Source organism: Pongo abelii, chromosome 18 (assembly GCF_028885655.2).
Source record: "Pongo abelii isolate AG06213 chromosome 18, NHGRI_mPonAbe1-v2.0_pri, whole genome shotgun sequence".
NCBI lineage: Eukaryota > Metazoa > Chordata > Mammalia > Primates > Hominidae > Pongo > Pongo abelii.
The window spans coordinates 44,767,726-44,784,840 of record NC_072003.2 but is presented as its reverse complement, the minus strand read 5'-3'; the positions used below and the strand labels follow the sequence as shown (position 1 = coordinate 44,784,840).

General features: G+C 42.0%; 1 pseudogene; it reads right to left on the bottom strand.

Annotated features, from left to right (window-relative positions):
- Window positions 1–355: 355 nt before the first annotated feature.
- LOC100441504 (putative HERC2-like protein 3) overlaps window positions 356–17,115 on the bottom strand; it is a 20,779-nt pseudogene continuing 4,019 nt past the window's right edge.

The window sequence follows — 17,115 nt, the reverse complement described above, 5'->3', positions numbered from 1 at the left end:
AGGCACCCACCACCACACCGGCTAATTTTTTTGTATTTTTAGTAGAGACAGGGTTTCACCATGTTAGCCAGGATGGTCTTGATCTCCTGACCTCGTGATCCACCCACCTCAGCCTCCCAAAGTGCTGGGATTACAGGCATGGATCACGAGGTCAGGAGATCGAGACCATCCTCGCTAACATGGTGAAACCCCGTCTCTACTAAAAATACAAAAAATTAGCCGGGCGTGGTGGCAGGCGCCTGTAGTCCCAGCTACTCAGGAGGCTGAGGCAGGAGAATGGCATGAACCCGGGAAGCGGAGCTTGCAGTGAGCTGAGATCACGTGCCACTGCACTCCAGCCTGGGTGACAGAGCGAGACTCCATCTCAAAAAAAAAAAAAGACAGAAACAGACATGAGCCACTGCGCCTGGCCGATCCTTTGACATTTTTTGAAACTTGTGTTTGAGCATATGACCCACTTAGCATACGACTGGATTTTATGAATATTTTCTGTGTGCATAAAAGAATGTCTTCGATAGTTCTATTAGACATGTATTTGTATAGAATGTATAAAATTTTGGTTGGATGCGGTGGCTCATGCACATAACCCCAGCACTTTGGGAAACTGAGGTGGGTGGATCGCCTGAGGTCAGGAGTTCAAGAGCAGCCTGGCCAACATGGTGAAATCTCACCTCAACTAAAAATACAAAAATTAGCCAGGCGTGGTGGCCGGAGCCTGTAATACCAGCTACTCGGGAGGCTGATGCAGGAGAATCACTTGAGCCCGGGAGGTATTCATTGCAGTGAGCCAGGATCGCGCCACTGCACTCCAGCCTGGGTGACAGAGTGAGACTCCATCTCAAAAAAAAAAAATTAAAATATGTTAAGAACATATAAATCAGAATGAAGATAAATGATGTTAAAGAGAACTAAGGTCTTTGCATTGTTTAGGAGGAATATACTAAATAATAATAGATTTAAATGAGTCAAAAATAGATGTTATAATATCTTCAGTAACTACTAAAACTAAAAATGTATATAACATATACACTCCTTATAGGCAGAGTGAGACTCTGTCACAAAAAAAAATAATAAAAAAATAGAAAAGTTAGCTGAGCATGGTGGCACAGGCCTGTAATCCCAGCTACTCAGGAGGCTGAGACAGGAGAATTGCTTGAACCCAGGAGGCGGAGGTTGCCGTGAGCCAAGATCGCACCACTGCACTCTAGCCTGGGCGACAGAGTGAGACGCTGTCTCACAAAGACAAAAAGTGATATATGCATACAGTGGAATATTATTCAGCCATTAAAAAGGATGACGTTCTGACACATGCTACAATACGGATGAAGCTTGAAGACATCATGCTAAACACAAAAGGATAAATCTTGCATGGTTCCATCTAGATGAGGTGTCTGGAGTGGTCATATTCATAGAGACCAAAGTTAGATTCAAGGTTACCAGGGTTGTGGTAAGGGGAAGTAGGGCAGTTAAACTGCTTAATGGGTACAGAGTTTCTGATGGGAGTGGTGAAGAGTTTTGGTAAGAGACAGTTGTGATGGTTGTGCAACACTGTACTTAAGGTACTTAATACCCTGAATTATAAACTTAGAAAATGATTAAGTGGCTAATTTTAAGTTATATATATTTTGCCCCAATGAAAAATATAATAAAAGGTATATAAATTAAAAAACTCACTCTCCATCTAACCAATTCCACATGCCATGCAACTAAACACTTACTAGTTTCTTGAGATTCTTTTAATGTTTATGGAAAAACAAGCAAACAAGCCTAGTTATTCTAATTCTTCCCCAACACGCCATCCTGATTTTTTAAAAAAGCCAGCCAGTCATCAGTGGGTAGGACCATTGCTTCAGTTTCACTGTACTCACTCTACAGAATTACCATATACATAGGAACCTTAAAATAACAAATTCCAATACACTGTGGTCCACAATAAGTATTTCATTAATATTTGGTGGAAGACAGAATATAAACATTCTGCCATACCTGGTTCATTTATTCTGCCAAATGTACGCCTGGTATTGTGTTTTCTGGTCTTCAATCACGTTTCACAAAAATCAAAGTCATCACAGTTTCTACATTTGAATCTGGATCCATTGACAGGAAACATCTGACATCCATCACACCTATTTGTAAAATAGCAACTGAGTTAAGAAAGGTCATTTATTAAACTTAATTCAACAGAAAACCATTCGTCCCAAAGCAAATCTAGCAATCATAAAAATAACTCAGGTAACCCCAGGATGAATACTGGGCACCAACACTATTTCTGATAGCAACCCAGTCCAGTGAGACTGCTGGGGAAAGTCATCAATGATATCTTTTCCATTGGCACTGAAAGCTAGGACAGAACAGAAATCACCTGATCAATCTTCCTCTTCACCAATAAAAACCTGAACTTAAAACTGCACCTAGCCATGTCATACTACATTGTAGTTATTTGTTTTTTACAGAGTCTATCTTTCAGAGATAGGTACTAAAATACTTAAGGATGAAATAACACATGATGTCAGCGCCTGGTTTCAAAATAATCACAAGAAGAGAGCATGAATAATTTTGGCCGTGAGGTGACAATCGTTAAAACCAGGTAATGAGCACATGGAGGTTCATTGTAAACTACATTCCTTACTTTTGCATTAGGTTTAAAATAGGACACTGGTTTTTAATTACACCAAGTCAGCAATTCCATATATTACCTTTGGTATCTCAGGGAATAAAAACCACATTAATAACGTGAAGACTTCTTTTGTCCTTTGATAAGAGCAACGTATCACTCAAAACAAAGAAACCAAATTCTTATTTTTAAAATTTGTCATTTTGATTTGCAAATATTTTAACAATCTCTTAAGCAAAGAAAAATGTTTAAAGTAAAATATTAAATAATCCATTTGTTCTTATGTAACATGAGAAGCTCTAGGAACCTCTCACCACTGGGGAACCACCATCAACTGTGGCCATTTTCTAAGTGATCTGATGAAAAGAGAGGCTTCCACAAGGTTCAAACAAACAAACAAACAATCTCTTTATGGCATCAAGAGTTTATAAAACTATACACATACTTATTTCTCATGCGACTGTTAAAACGGACATAGTATACCTTTCAAAGCGTGCAACGGATTTGATTTGGAATCTCAATAGTATCATATTAAATATAATCTGAGAATTGTTTCCAGTTCCTAATTCCCATCATTAGCACATTTCCATTTCTTAAATTCAGTCCTAAATTTTTATACAGCATGAAAAAGAGAGCCAGGCGTGGTGGCTACTCTGGAGACTGAGACCAGAGAATTGCTTAAACCCGGGGGCGGAGGTTGCAGTGAGCCGAGATGGCACCACTGCACTCCAGCCTGGTCATGGGAGGAGAAAGAAAAAGCAGTCCTGACAGTCAGGAGCTGGCCTGTTAATGTCAATGTTAGGCCATTTCACAGAACAACTGACAGGACAAGTTTACAGAACATGAACAATCAGATAAGGCCACTCTGTGACTGATGAATCAACATATAACCAAAACCCCTCCTTAACCACATGTGATTAAAGTCGAGTCTAATCCAAACCAAAAACAACCACAAACAACCACACAGTCCCCTATCCTGGTGATATGAATGACTGCTTCCTTACCAATCATGACGTTAGCATGGCTCTGTTCTTTCTGCCTGCTAGGTAAATTTATTAAGACATCCTGTCTTAGAATTACCCCTGCTTTCTCAACCCCTCCCCCAAATACCCAACATAAACTTCATTAGTCCTCGCTCACTCCCTCTGATGGAGACACCCATTCCCCAAGGTGTGTGTTCTCCTGCACTGCAATGAGTTAATATTAATAAATCTGATTGTTTCACTGCAGGTGAGTTCCTCTGTGGCCTTTGGCAGAAGGCACTGACGAGCAAAGGAACGCTCTATCTCTTTCTTCACACTTGTTTTCTTTTTTGTGTGCTTGAACAAAAAGAAATACTAAGTACACATGCATTAATGAAAAGTTAACATCAGGAATTTTATTACCCAGATAATATTACCTTTGACAACCCCCACACTCTGATGAGTCACAGATCCCCATTTGTATTTTGGTGTGGTGACAGAGGCTTTGACCCGCACTTTATCACCAATCTTGATGTGAGAAGAACTTGGTGGAGGATAGCCTACAGATTTCAATAACAAATCATTATAATCAGTATTCATTTATGGGAATTCTGTCTCTAAGAAAAAGCAAAAGTACTGAACAAAGAATGTGCTCACCTATAAGTTCCACGTGAATGTACCTAACCCAGTAGGTGCCCCCTTTATGCTGCCAGTCACACTGCACACTGAGATCATGCAATCCATCTCTGTCCAGCTTGATGACTTTGCCAACATCACCTTCGCACACTTCTTTGTACGCAGGTCCAGGTCCACTTGTCCTGCGGAAGGAAAGACTCAGTGAGAAGGGCGTGCCCTGCTCAGACTCCCTCCTCGCCAGCAGCAAGCCTCCACCACGTGGCGATGAGTAATGCTCTGCCCTTCAGGAATCTGCCGACTACACACACTGTCCATGATGAAGGGCTCACCTTTCCCAGTGTTACACTCGGTGCTTCTGGGTAAGCACCTTCTGCCTCCTGGGTCTTCCTTCCCTGCTCTCCAGGCACCTAACTTGATAGGACGCAGGATTCCATGGGTTTAACACGGTTAGAACCATGTTAGCTACTATTAACATGATCAAATGTTCCCCAAGTTGCTGAAGTTTCAGCCACTTTCACTCTTCTTCTAAGACTCCTCTGAGAGAATCTGTCAGCCCCACTAGCTCTTTAACTGATGAAGATTGCAGCAATGCCCAAGGCTTATCTGATAGCATAGGCCGCAGAAGCAGCACAGAGAGCATGGGGTGGGAAGGAAGGAGGGCCGCAGGTGCCGCACGGGCACTGGCTCGACTAACCAGCAGACAGGTTCATTCACCACGATGGGAAACGGCAGCTACTAGAGAAAGCCAGCTGAATTTCGGACATGTTGTGATTTGCATACACTGCACCTCCAACCAGAGATGTGAATGGGAGATCCAGAGTTGAAAGTGCTTACATCATAAATGCTGAAGCAGCAATCGTAGGTCTGTGGGAGCAAGAGGGGAGAAAACGTAGGTCTGTGGAAGCAAGAGGGGAGAAAACTCAAGAAGAATGGGCAGAATACGCCACAGTTATGGGTGAAGCCACACGGACTTCCAGGACATAAAGAACGAGCAGAGAGAAGAGCTCCCTAGAAACATGGAAAGCAACTCAGGAGAGTTGCATTCTAGACCCAAAGGAAGGCAAAGCCAAGCAAGGCTACAGTCTCAGCCACCCTGAATGCCACAGGCAAGCCAGGTGCTTCCGGGACAGAGGCCCCTGGATCTGGCAGGGAACAGACCGTGAGCCATGGTCCAACAGGGTGACTGGGCCACAGGGCCCTGGGATGGAGGAGAGGAGGGAAGAGGTGAACACAGACTTCTCTTCCAGGATAAAGGGTGACACTGAGAAGAGGGTGTGAGCCATGGGGTTCTTCAAGTGTGGCTCTGAACATGGCAACAAAGGCTGACTGGAAAACACTCATTACCATGAATACAGGGTTACATTCCCTACTGCAACTCAACAAATGGTGAGCCCACATGAACCCCAGGACTTTAGCACCTCCGTGAACTCACTCATAAAAGAACACTGTACAAACAACACGAGTTTAAGACGGCAGCTATTTCATCAAGAAGCACCATGTACTGACCTGCAAAGGCCTGTTTAGTCGATTTCTTTATTTTGTGCTTTTCTAACTTGCTTCCACCGAGGTTCACCAACTGAGTCCAGACAGACAGCATGGGCTCTGTGAAGGGCAGCTTGTTCACATTAAAGGCCACGGCAGGGAGCTGGAGAGGACACAGAAGCTGTCAGCGTGTGGCCAATATGACTAACAAATGAAACGTTCTGAAAGTCATCAAAACCATGGGCTTAATCCTGAAATGCCACACATACCCGTAAGCCTTTTTATAGCTGAAAATAATCATTTTTAAAAACAACATTAAAGGCAAGATAGAGACTTACACATATAATAAGTATAATCTATGTTAATTTTTCTTTACAAAGCTGTCAACAATAATTAATTACATCAGTGTGGTGGTTACTATCTTCTCAGGATTTTCTATATACGTCAAGTTTTCTACAACATGCATATATTTCCATAATAATAAAAAAGAATACTTTATAGAAAATATAGTCAGGCCGGGCACGGTGGCTCACACCTGTAATCCCAGCACTTTGGGAGGCCGAGGCGGGTGGATCACCTGAGGTCAGGAGTTTGAGACCAGCCCGGCCAACAGAGTGAAACCCCGTCTCTACTAAAAATACAAAATTAGCCAGGCGTGGTGGCACACATCGTAATCCCAGCTACTCAGGAGGCTGAGGCAGGAGAATCGCTTGAACCCGGGAGGCAAAGGTTCCAGAGGGCCGACAAGATCGTGCCATTGCACTCCAGCCTGGGTGACAAGAGCAAGATTCCATCTCAAAAAAAAAAGGAAAATAATACAAAGTAAGATTGCACTTGGGCTACATGAAAATAATGTAAATGGCTCCTTCTCCCTGTGTATCCTTGATTCATAGGTTAAGATGACAGTAGCTGCTACATTAAGTCACGTCACTCAAAACAACTGAGCATTTTCTACATGAAGAAAGGCTGTTTTTTTAAAGGTGTTTAAACGTGTTCAAGTTTTATTAAAACTTGAGTTGTTCAATAAAAAGTAAACTTCATAAATTCACATTTTAAAATAATTAGAACTACCTCATAGATGCACGGTACCTTCTAGGTTGCTAAAGCCCTCTTCGTGTCTCTGAGGCTGAAAAACACACGAACCACTGCTTTAGGTGCCCTGTGAGACAGGCCCTGCTCACCACAGAAGCGCAAGCTCACACAGCTTCCTGGAAGGCAAACTTGAAGTACCAGAATCAAGTTCTTTCAAGTGCTAATGTTGGTGCTGGGTCCTAGTGTAAAGCCGGTTTCCCTTATCATACAGTAACTGAGCACAAGTTCACCTACTGGTTTCAGCTGATTCAATGGGCAAACGTGACACATCCGCATGTCAGAGAGCTGCAAAGGTGATTTTGCCCTTCGGGGTGATGCCAGTCACGGTGCCTTCTCCAAACTCATCGTGCACAACTTGGCCGCCCAGGCACAGGTGACCATCGATGCCTCCAATCACAGCCAGGACCGCCATGAGGCCCCCCACTTCAGGGTTCTCGGAGTTGGGGAAGTAGTCCTCTAACTGGGCCTAGTGCAGACCAAACAGCGAGCTCAACCAGGGACACTCACGGTGCTGCTCAATCCCTACAAGTTTACTGTTCAACTAAATTAATTCTGAGAACACAAACCCGCCCCTTCAGAAGGCCTTCCCGCAAAGCTGTGGGTGATGGAGCGGAGCTGGGAGTTGATGTACTTGTTGATGAGCCCATTCCACTGAGTCAGGGAGTGCAGCGTGCACAGCAGTGCCACCACCTCCTCCACCAGTGTGCTGCTGTGGGTGGCAGTCAGCGAGGCCTGCGGGCGCACCCTGCGCCGCCTTGGCATGGACTCTGAGAAGGAAACAAGGGGATAAGCTGCTGCACCGCTCTTCACCAGGACACAGGGAAGGGAGACGGCCACCCACCTCTGAGTGATGGCACTGTGCCGCACTTCACCAGGGCACAGGGAAAGGAGACGGCCACCCACCTCTGAGTGACGGCACTGTGCCGCTCTTCACCAGGGCACGGCGAAGGGAGACGGCCACCCACCTCTGAGTGACGGCACTGTGCCGCTCTTCACCAGGGCACAGGGAAGGGAGACGGCCACCCACCTCTGAGTAACGGCAAGTCAGAGGAGCAGGTAGTGAGCAAGCTCCCCAAGAAGTCAAACAGCTTCTCCACGAGGCATTTCATGTCCCTCGCCCTTTCGGTCTTGTCCCATGATGGAAGGACTGCTTGCAACAAATGCACAGCTAAGATCTGATAAAAGAAAATTTAAAACGACAAGTATTTAAAAAATCTGATTAAGAAACTACAGATTGTTATTTTCTCTTTTCTTTTTTTTTTTTTTTTTTTGAGACAGAGTCTCGCACTGTTGCCCAGGCTGGAGTGCAGTGGCTTGATCTCCGCTCACTGCAACCTCTGCCTCCCTGGCTCCAGCAATCCTCCCACCCCAGCCTCCCAGGTAGCTGGGACCACAGGCACACACCACTATGCCCAGCTAATTTTCGTATTTTTTGTAGAGACAGGGTTTCGCTATGTTGCCCAAGTTGGTCTCAAACTCCTGAGCTCAAGCAATCCACCCGCCTCAGCCTCCCAAAGTGCTAGGATTACAGCCTGGCCTGATACATATTTTTGAATGGATTAATGTGAACTCTAAGACTGATGTGATTAAAAGAGCTTGGGAAAACGTTGCTTTTTCACTGTGACTTTGACAACTGGCCCTGTAGCATCTCAGTTTTAGCCAAAGAACACCACCATAAACCAATCAGATCTAATAGACATATACAGAACATTTCACCAAAAAGAGCAAAATACACATTCTTCTCAAGTATACCACAGAACACTCTCTTAGACTGACCAGATCATATGTTAGGCCACAAAGTCTCAAATTTAAACAGACTAAAATCATACAAACTACCTTCTCCAACCAAAATGAAATGATGAGAAATTAATAACAAAAGGAAAAGTGGAAAATTCACAAGTATATGAAAATTAAACAACCAACGGTAAACAATCAGTGGGTCAAAGAAGAAATCACAAGGGAAATTAGAAAATACTATGAGATGAATGAAAACACAACATACCAAAACTTCTGTGCTGCGCCAAAAGCAGGGCTAAAAGGGGCAATTATACTATAAAAGTCTGCATTTACAAAAGATGATCTCAAATCAATAACTCTACATCTGGAACAACTAAAAAAATAAGAACACAATAAAAACCAAAGTTAGGCCAGGTATGGTGCCTCACACCTGTAATCCCAGCACTTTGGGAGGCTGAGGCAGGTGGATAACTTGAGCCAAGGAGGTTGAGGCTGCAGTGAGTCATGACTGTGCCACTGTACTTCGGCCTGAGGGACAAAGTAAGACCCTGTCTCAAAACAAAGACAAAAACAAAAACAAAAAAATACAAAGCAGAAAGAAGGAAACAATAGAGATTAGAGCAGCCATAAATTAAATAGAGAATAGAAAAATAATCTACAAAACCAAAAGTTCGGTTTCTGGCAAGAACAAAAAATCTGACAAACTTTTGGCAAATTAAGAAAAAAAGAGGCCAGGCAAGGTGGCTCACGCCTGTAATCCCAGCACTTTGGGAAGCTGAGGTGGGAGGATCATGAGGTCAAGAGATCGAGACCATCCTGGTCAACATGGTGAAACCCTATCTCCACTAAAAATACAAAAAAATTAGCCAGGCATGGTGGCGGGTGCCTGTAGTCCCAGCTACTTGGGAGGTTGAAGGCAGAAGAATCACTTGAACCTGGGAGGCGGAGGTTGCAGTGAGCCAAGACTGTGCCACTGCACTCCAGCCTGGCAACAGAGCAAGACACCGTCTCAAAAAAAAAAAAAGAAAAAATAGAAAAGATGCAAATAACTAACAGCAGAAATGTAAGCGGAGACAGTACTACCAACATAAAAATAAAAAAGATTATAAAACAACACTGTGAATAACTGTATGCCAACAAATAAAATAGCCTAGATAAAATGGACACATTCCTAGAAACATAAATTACCCAAACTGACTCAAGAAGAAATAGAAAATCTAAATAGACTCATAACAAGTAAAGAGATTGAATCAGTAATTAAAAATCTTTCAGGCTGGGCGTGGTGGCTCACGCCTGTAATCCCAGCACTTTGGGAGGCTGAAGCGGGTGGATCACGAGGTCAGGAGATCGAGACCATCCTGGCCAACATGGTGAAACCCCGTCTCTACTAAAAATACAAAAAATTAGCCAGGCATGGTGGCAGGCACCTGTAGTCCCAGCTACTCAGGAGGCTGAGGCAGGAGAATGGCGTGAACCTGGGAGGCGGAGCTTGCAGTGAGCCGAGATTTCGCCACTGCAGTCCAGCCTGGGCAACAGTGTGATACTCCATCTCAAAAAAAAAAAAAAAAAAAAAAATCTTTCAACAAAGAAAAGCTTAGCTGGTTAACTCTACCAAACATTTAAAGCAGAATTGACACCAATCCTCAAACTCTTCTAAAAACAGAATATATGGGAACACTACCTAGTTCATTCTATGAGGCCATTATTACCCTGATAACTGTAAAATAATAAAATATTGCTGAAAGAAATTAAAGAGGACAGAAATAAATGGAAAGACATTCCACATTCAGAGAATGGATGTTAACATTGTTAAGATGGCACTATTCCCCAGAACAATCTACAGATTCAATCCTTAGCAAGAATCCCAATGGTCTTTTTTGCAGATATGGAAAAGCCAGCCTTGAAGTTCATATGAAAATGCAAGGGACCCAAAGTAGCCAAAATAATCTTGAGAAAGAAAATACACTTCTCAATTTTAAAACAGTACAAAACTACAATGTTCAAAACAGTGTGGTACCTGCATAATTATCAACATATAGAATGTGATAATGTAACTGAGAGTCCAGAAATAAACCTAAATATCTACAGCCAACTGATTTTTGCCAAGGGTACCGAGAACTTCAGGGAAAGAACAGTCCTCAACAAGTGGTATTGAAACAATCAGATAATCAAAAGAAAAAGGCTGGACTCTTACCTCACACTGTGTAAAAGAAATTACCTAAAAATGGACCAAAGATCTAAATATAAGACCTAAAACTATAAAACTTACAGAAGAAAACATGAGATGAGGATAATCTTCATCAGTCTTGTATTTGGAAATGGCTTTTTGGATATGATATCAAAAGCATAGATGACAAAAGAGAAACAGATACATTGAACTTCATCAAAATAAAAAACTTCTCTATCAAAGGAAATACAATCCAGAGAACAGGAGAAAATACCCTCAAATGATATATCTGATAAAGGTCTACAGATCTGTGAAGGTCTAGTATACACGAAATTTTTAAAGAGTCTGAGGACTGGCGTTAATTCTTCTTTAAATGTTTGGTACACTTACATAGTGCATTTACTGGTACAACAACAAGATGACGACAAATAACCCTATTTAAAAAGGAGAATGAGGCTGGGCGCAGTGGCTCACACCTGTTATCCCAGCACTTTGGGAGGCCAAGGCAGGCAGATCACCTGAGGTCAGGAGTTCCAGACCAGCCTGGCCAACATGGCGAAGCCCCATCTCTACTAAAAATACAAAAATTAGCCAGGTGTGGTGGTGTGCGACTGTAATCCCAGCTATTCAGGAGGCTGAGGCACGAGAAGCGCTTGAACCCGGGAGGCGGAGGTTGCAGTGAGCCGAGATCGTGCCACTGCGCTCCAGTCTGAGCGAAAGAGTGAGACTCCATCTCAAAAAAATAAAATAAAAAATAAAGAGAAAGGGACTTGAATAGACACTTCTCCAAAGAAGATATACAAATGGACAACAAGCACAAACATGTAGTGAAATCAAAATCAAAATCACAATGAGATACCACTTCACACCCACTAGGATGGCCTTAATCCAAAAAAAAAGAAAACCACAAAAAATAGTGTTGGCAGGGAAGTAGAGAAACTGGAACCCTGGAATCCTGCCCACTGGTGGTGGGAATGTAAAAATGATACGGCACTGTGGAAAAGTTTGGTAGTTTCTTAGTAAGTTACACATAGCTGTACCATATGACCCTGTAATTCTAGTCCTAGATGTATAATCAAAAGAACTAGAAACAAGTGTTCAAACAAGTATTTGTATATAAATGTTCCTAGCAGCACTATTCACAAAAGTCAAAAGGCAAAACCAACCCAAATGTCCATCAACAGATAAATGAATAAACAAAATGTTATATATTCAATGAAATCTTTTTCAGCCATAAAGTACTGATATATACCAAATGAAATAACCCAGACACAAAGGCTACAAATGGTATGATTCCATTTATATGAAATATCCAGGATATGCAAATCCATAGACAGAGAAAGCAGATTTGTGACTACCAAGGGCTGGAGAGCAGGGGAGTCAAGGACTGATGGCTAAATGGGGTGCATTTATAGTGATGAAAAAGTTCTACAACTAGACAGTGGTGATGACTCTAGAAAATTGTGAATGTATTTAATACCGTTGAATTGTGATGTTAAAATGCTACACTTTCTGCTATTTGTGTCTTACCATAATTTACAAAAAGCTTTAAAAAAAAAAAGAAAAGAAATAAAAGCAAAATCTTGATGTTTTCCCAAAGGCTCTCAAGCCGGTGCAGACCTACCAATCAGGCACAGTGCCGTCTGAGTGAGGGCCAGCGTGGTGGAATTGAGCAGGAGGTCGAGGTTGTTTGCGCCGTGCTGCAGGGTGAGCATGCTGAGCATCATCAGGAGGAAGCGGGCTTGCGGGATGCTCCCCAGGCTCGGTCCCGACAGGTTCTCATTGGTGATGGTTTGCAGGGCAACCGGCTGGATACCTAATAAGCATTGACACCCACTTACATTTCTTGTGATGGATACAAGAATAAACATAACGCAGAAAGCACGGGCTATTACTTTAAACATCTGACTAATAAGCATTGACACCCACTGACATTTCTTGTGCGTGGATACAAGAATAAACGTAACGCAGAAAGCACAGGCGATTACTCTAAACATCTGACTATTTTTCAGTGGTTTCTACAGAGTGGGCAGCTCTGTCATGCTGCACGTTGGGCCTACCCCCTGTATTCTATGCACAGGTCGTTCCATCTGTCTACAGGACTTAGCATGTTGCTCTCTGAATACACTCGTGCCCTATTCCATTCCTTCCATTTCAAATATAAAAGTTATGTCTCACTTTTCCTCCACAAAACCAATCCAATCAACTCTCTGTAGATGCTCAAACTATCCAGGAAATAAATATTAATATAGGACACAGACACTTTAGGGTATGTGGTGATACACATAAAAATGTCAAAATGTAAAAACGTTATACTAGAGTACTTTAACATTGTATCTCCTGCTAAATTTTAAAGTTTTGTTTAAAATCTGAGAAAGCTGACAGCAGCATAGATTATACAAGTACAAAGTACAAACTTATTAAAGTCTTCTCAAAAGCAAAAATTGGCATTTGCAAGTTTCCACAACATATAATTAAAGGCAAACTATAAAATAACATTGATGCAATTGTTGACTCACCAAGCTCTTTAAATTTGGCACTGGCATCCATCAAAACATTTCAAATGTTCTGAACAGTCCAAGCATACAGCTTGCCAAAGGTGACTTCCAGCAGCATCCGATTAAAAGGTGGGATCAAATCAACATCCTTTAAACAATCAGTAAGAGGTTCCCTTTCAAATAAAGATAAAGAATTTGACTCGGGACACTGCCAGACTTCTAACTGTTACAGAACAACATTCTGTTGCCATAGCTTCCTTAATTAAGAGAAAAATATGCTAACGTTTTACCCTATATCGATTCCTTCAGGAATAAGTCTTTGCCATCCACAAAACATCACTTACTGCACAGACAGAAGTAAGAAATTCTTGCTCGCCAGATACAATTTTAAAATTGTATCTTTTTTTTTCTTTTATTATTATTATTATTATTATTATTATACTTTAGGTTTCATGGTACATGTGCGCAATGTGCAGGTAAGTTACATATGTATACATGTGCCATGCTGGTGCGCTGCACCCACCAACTCGTCATCTAGCATTAGGTATATCTCCCAATGCTCTCCCTCCCCCCTCCCCCCACCCCACAACAGTCCCCGAAGTGTGATGTCAAAAAAAATAAAATAAAATAAAAAAATAAAAAAATAAAATTGTATCTATCCCTTCCAGGCGAACCTCTGCTCTCTCCAACTGCAAAATATCAATGCATACAGTTAAGTGTTATGTATATTACCCAATGCAGAGAAGCATTTCTCATCAAATGTTACCTGTTTTAGTAGGCACTATCTCATTTTTTCCACATCCACTGGCTCTTCTTTAAGGGCAAATTCAACAATTGTACTGAGGAGTGGAGACTGCGGATAAAGACCCTGAGCATTCTGCTTCAACCACTTGTATTTGTGAACACCTGTAACAGTACTCAACAGCGGCTGCCATTTGTCCTAACAAAGGAAAACAATTTTCATCATTAGTCTACCCTATTTAATATTAAACTGTGCTCTAAAAGTTATTCAAGTAAAATATAAATAATGCTCATAGGTTTAAATTGGTTAAAATATGTTAAATTTAATAATTAATACGTGGTTTTAAAACTACGCTATAAATATAAGTGAACTTATAACCTCTATATTAATATATGTTGGAACAGGCTAGCTTGGCATACAAAGTTAAGTTGTGGTTCATATTAATAGCCACAGGGCCCAGCACTGTTTCTGGAACAAAGAATATATTTAAGGAATGAATGGTGAATAATTAATGATACAATCTAGTACCAAAAATAAAAGGAAACCCTTCTCCAGCTACAGCTCTGACCAGGACATCATAAGTCAAGTTCATGAAGCATCACTGGGGCCGTATTTCTAACAACCGCCCATCCCTCCCTCCGGATGCTCAGGTACAGAGGTACAAGACTGTGGATTCCTTTGCTACATGCTATGATTCTATTCAGCTAACCTCAGAATCACAGAAAATACTGCACCTTGGGTGATTTAATTGCAATGGGTCTCTTGTCATTTATGTCATTTATGTCAATGCCTCATTGTCATTTATTGGACTATGAGGCAAAATGCAGGCTTCTTCTAAATCACTCTCTTCGTTTCCAATTTTTTCTTCATCATCCGTAGATTCTGGCTTCTTAGGAACTGTGTTTTAAAACATCATTCACTATAAAAAATCATATAAATATTAATTTTAAATTAAGAAATACTTAGATTTACATGAAAGACAAATATTTCATTCAAATAAACATCTGAACAACATTATAAATTGCAATGCTCAAACAACAAGAGTGAAATGATCACCATGGCAGAACAAAAAGACAAAGTGAGAGTGCGACAAGGGGAGAAGCCCCGAAGCAGGGGAAGCCCAGCAGCCAGCAAGCTCTTCCTCAAGTGCCAGAGAGTGAACATTTGAGTCTTTCAGGCCATGCAGTCTGTTGCAAATACTCAACTCTGCTGCTGTAGCACAAAAAGTAACCACAGATAAAGCAACGGGTGTGGCTGTGCTCCCGTAAAACTTTATTTATGGTGCTAAAATTTTAGCTTCATGTAATTTTCATGTGTCAAAAATAATATACTTCTTTTAATTTTTAAAAAACAATTTCAAACTGGAAAAAAAAAAAGGTCTTAGTCCATGGGCAACACAAAGCAAGCAAGAGGTGGAATTTGGCCCACAGTTCCTGGCTTGTCCACCATGGTCCAGTTCAGTGGTTGCGTTAGTGTGTAACTGAATTAATTGAATTCATTGTGATATGTGGAATTTCCTCCCTATATTTTATCTCTTTTAAAATTTTTGGTCTAAATCTCCTCAGCATATAATATAAAAAATAAGCAACATGATAATACACCTGGGCAGTAAAGAGCTAACATAGCAGGCTGGGGTTGCTCAAACACTGCAAATTCCCAAATAGAATGCTGTTCCCTGAGAGGACAGCTGATCCACATTCTGTGCAATTTCTGGGCATGCAGAGAGACAAAAGCCATGCTGGGCCCATCAGGCAGAGGCTGCAATACGTGAGACCACCACAGGGTAGACGGGTAGACATTCCTGCACACTTTTTAGCTTCCTCTGCAGCAACAGACCATGAGGGCAAATGACAGCCACTCACAGCTGTTTCTACCTGATTGAGTCTCACTATCCTTATTATTATTTTTTTTTATCATCATCAACTGTGTTGAATCCTCCTCTCCTTTTTTTTTGAGACGGAATCTTGCTCTTGTCACCCAGGCTGGAGTGCAGTGGCGCAATCTTGGCTCACTGCAACCTCCATCTCCTGGGTTCAAGCAACTCTCCTACCTCAGCCTCCCGAGTAACTGGGATTACAGGCACCCGTCACCATGCCCAGCTAATTTCTGCATTTTTAGTAGACATGGGGTTTCACCACGTTGGCCAGGCTGGTCTCGAACTCCTGACCTCAGGTGATCCACCCGCCTCAGCCTCTCAAAGTGCTGGGATTACAGGCATGAGCCACCGCCTGGCCATCTCCTACTTTTTTAAAGAGAGAGTCTTGCTCTGTCACCCAGGCTGGAGTGCAGTGGTATGATCATGACTCACTGCAACCTCAACCTCCCAGGCTCAAGCGATCCTCCTACCTCAGCCTCCTGAGTATCTGGGACTACAAGTATGTACCACCATGCCTGGCTAATTTTTGTGTTTTTTGTAGAGATGGGGTTTTGCCATGTTGCCCAGGCTGGTCTCAAACTCTTGACCTCAAGCAATCCACATGCCTCAACCTCCCAAAGTGCTGGGATTACAGGCATGAACCACTGTGCCTGGCCCTCTCCCACTCTTAATGGCACTTACAGTTCAAAAAAAATAATCTGCTAATCAGCAAAAAGCAAAGATTTTCTTACTGGCACATTCAATCTCGACAGGAGATAGTGGTGTGCTCATCGCTAAATAGGAATCATGTAATCCGAGAAGCAGGCCCAGATTCCTCTCTGTGTCTATCAGAGGTGAAGAGAGACTTCCCAGATCTGGTATGGTGATAACTTCTTGGTCAGGCTGGAAAAATAAATTTCATCATCAATCTGAGGAAACAGAATTAATTAAAAACATAAAACCAAAAGGACAGCTCTGTCCTGCAGCTGTACCGCCATGTGAGCCCAGGGGTGCTCTGGGCGTTCTGCCCCTCCATCCTGTAATGAGTTGATGCTGCTGTGCCCAAGTAACAGCAGATACCACATAAACCCACATGCCCTATAAAGCTGGCAGCAACCGCACACGTAGAAAAACTAAAGCACAGATACATGATTTGGCTAGAATATTCCTTAGGAATCAGTTTCCAAAGTGACTGTACACCATGCTTCAGAAAGTATAATGAATTGTTACATGCACAAAGAACCCACTGGACAACAAAACTATGACAAGTATTCGATGACAAGTATTAGTGGACTGTGACCACACAGGTAGACGAAATGAAATTTATTCT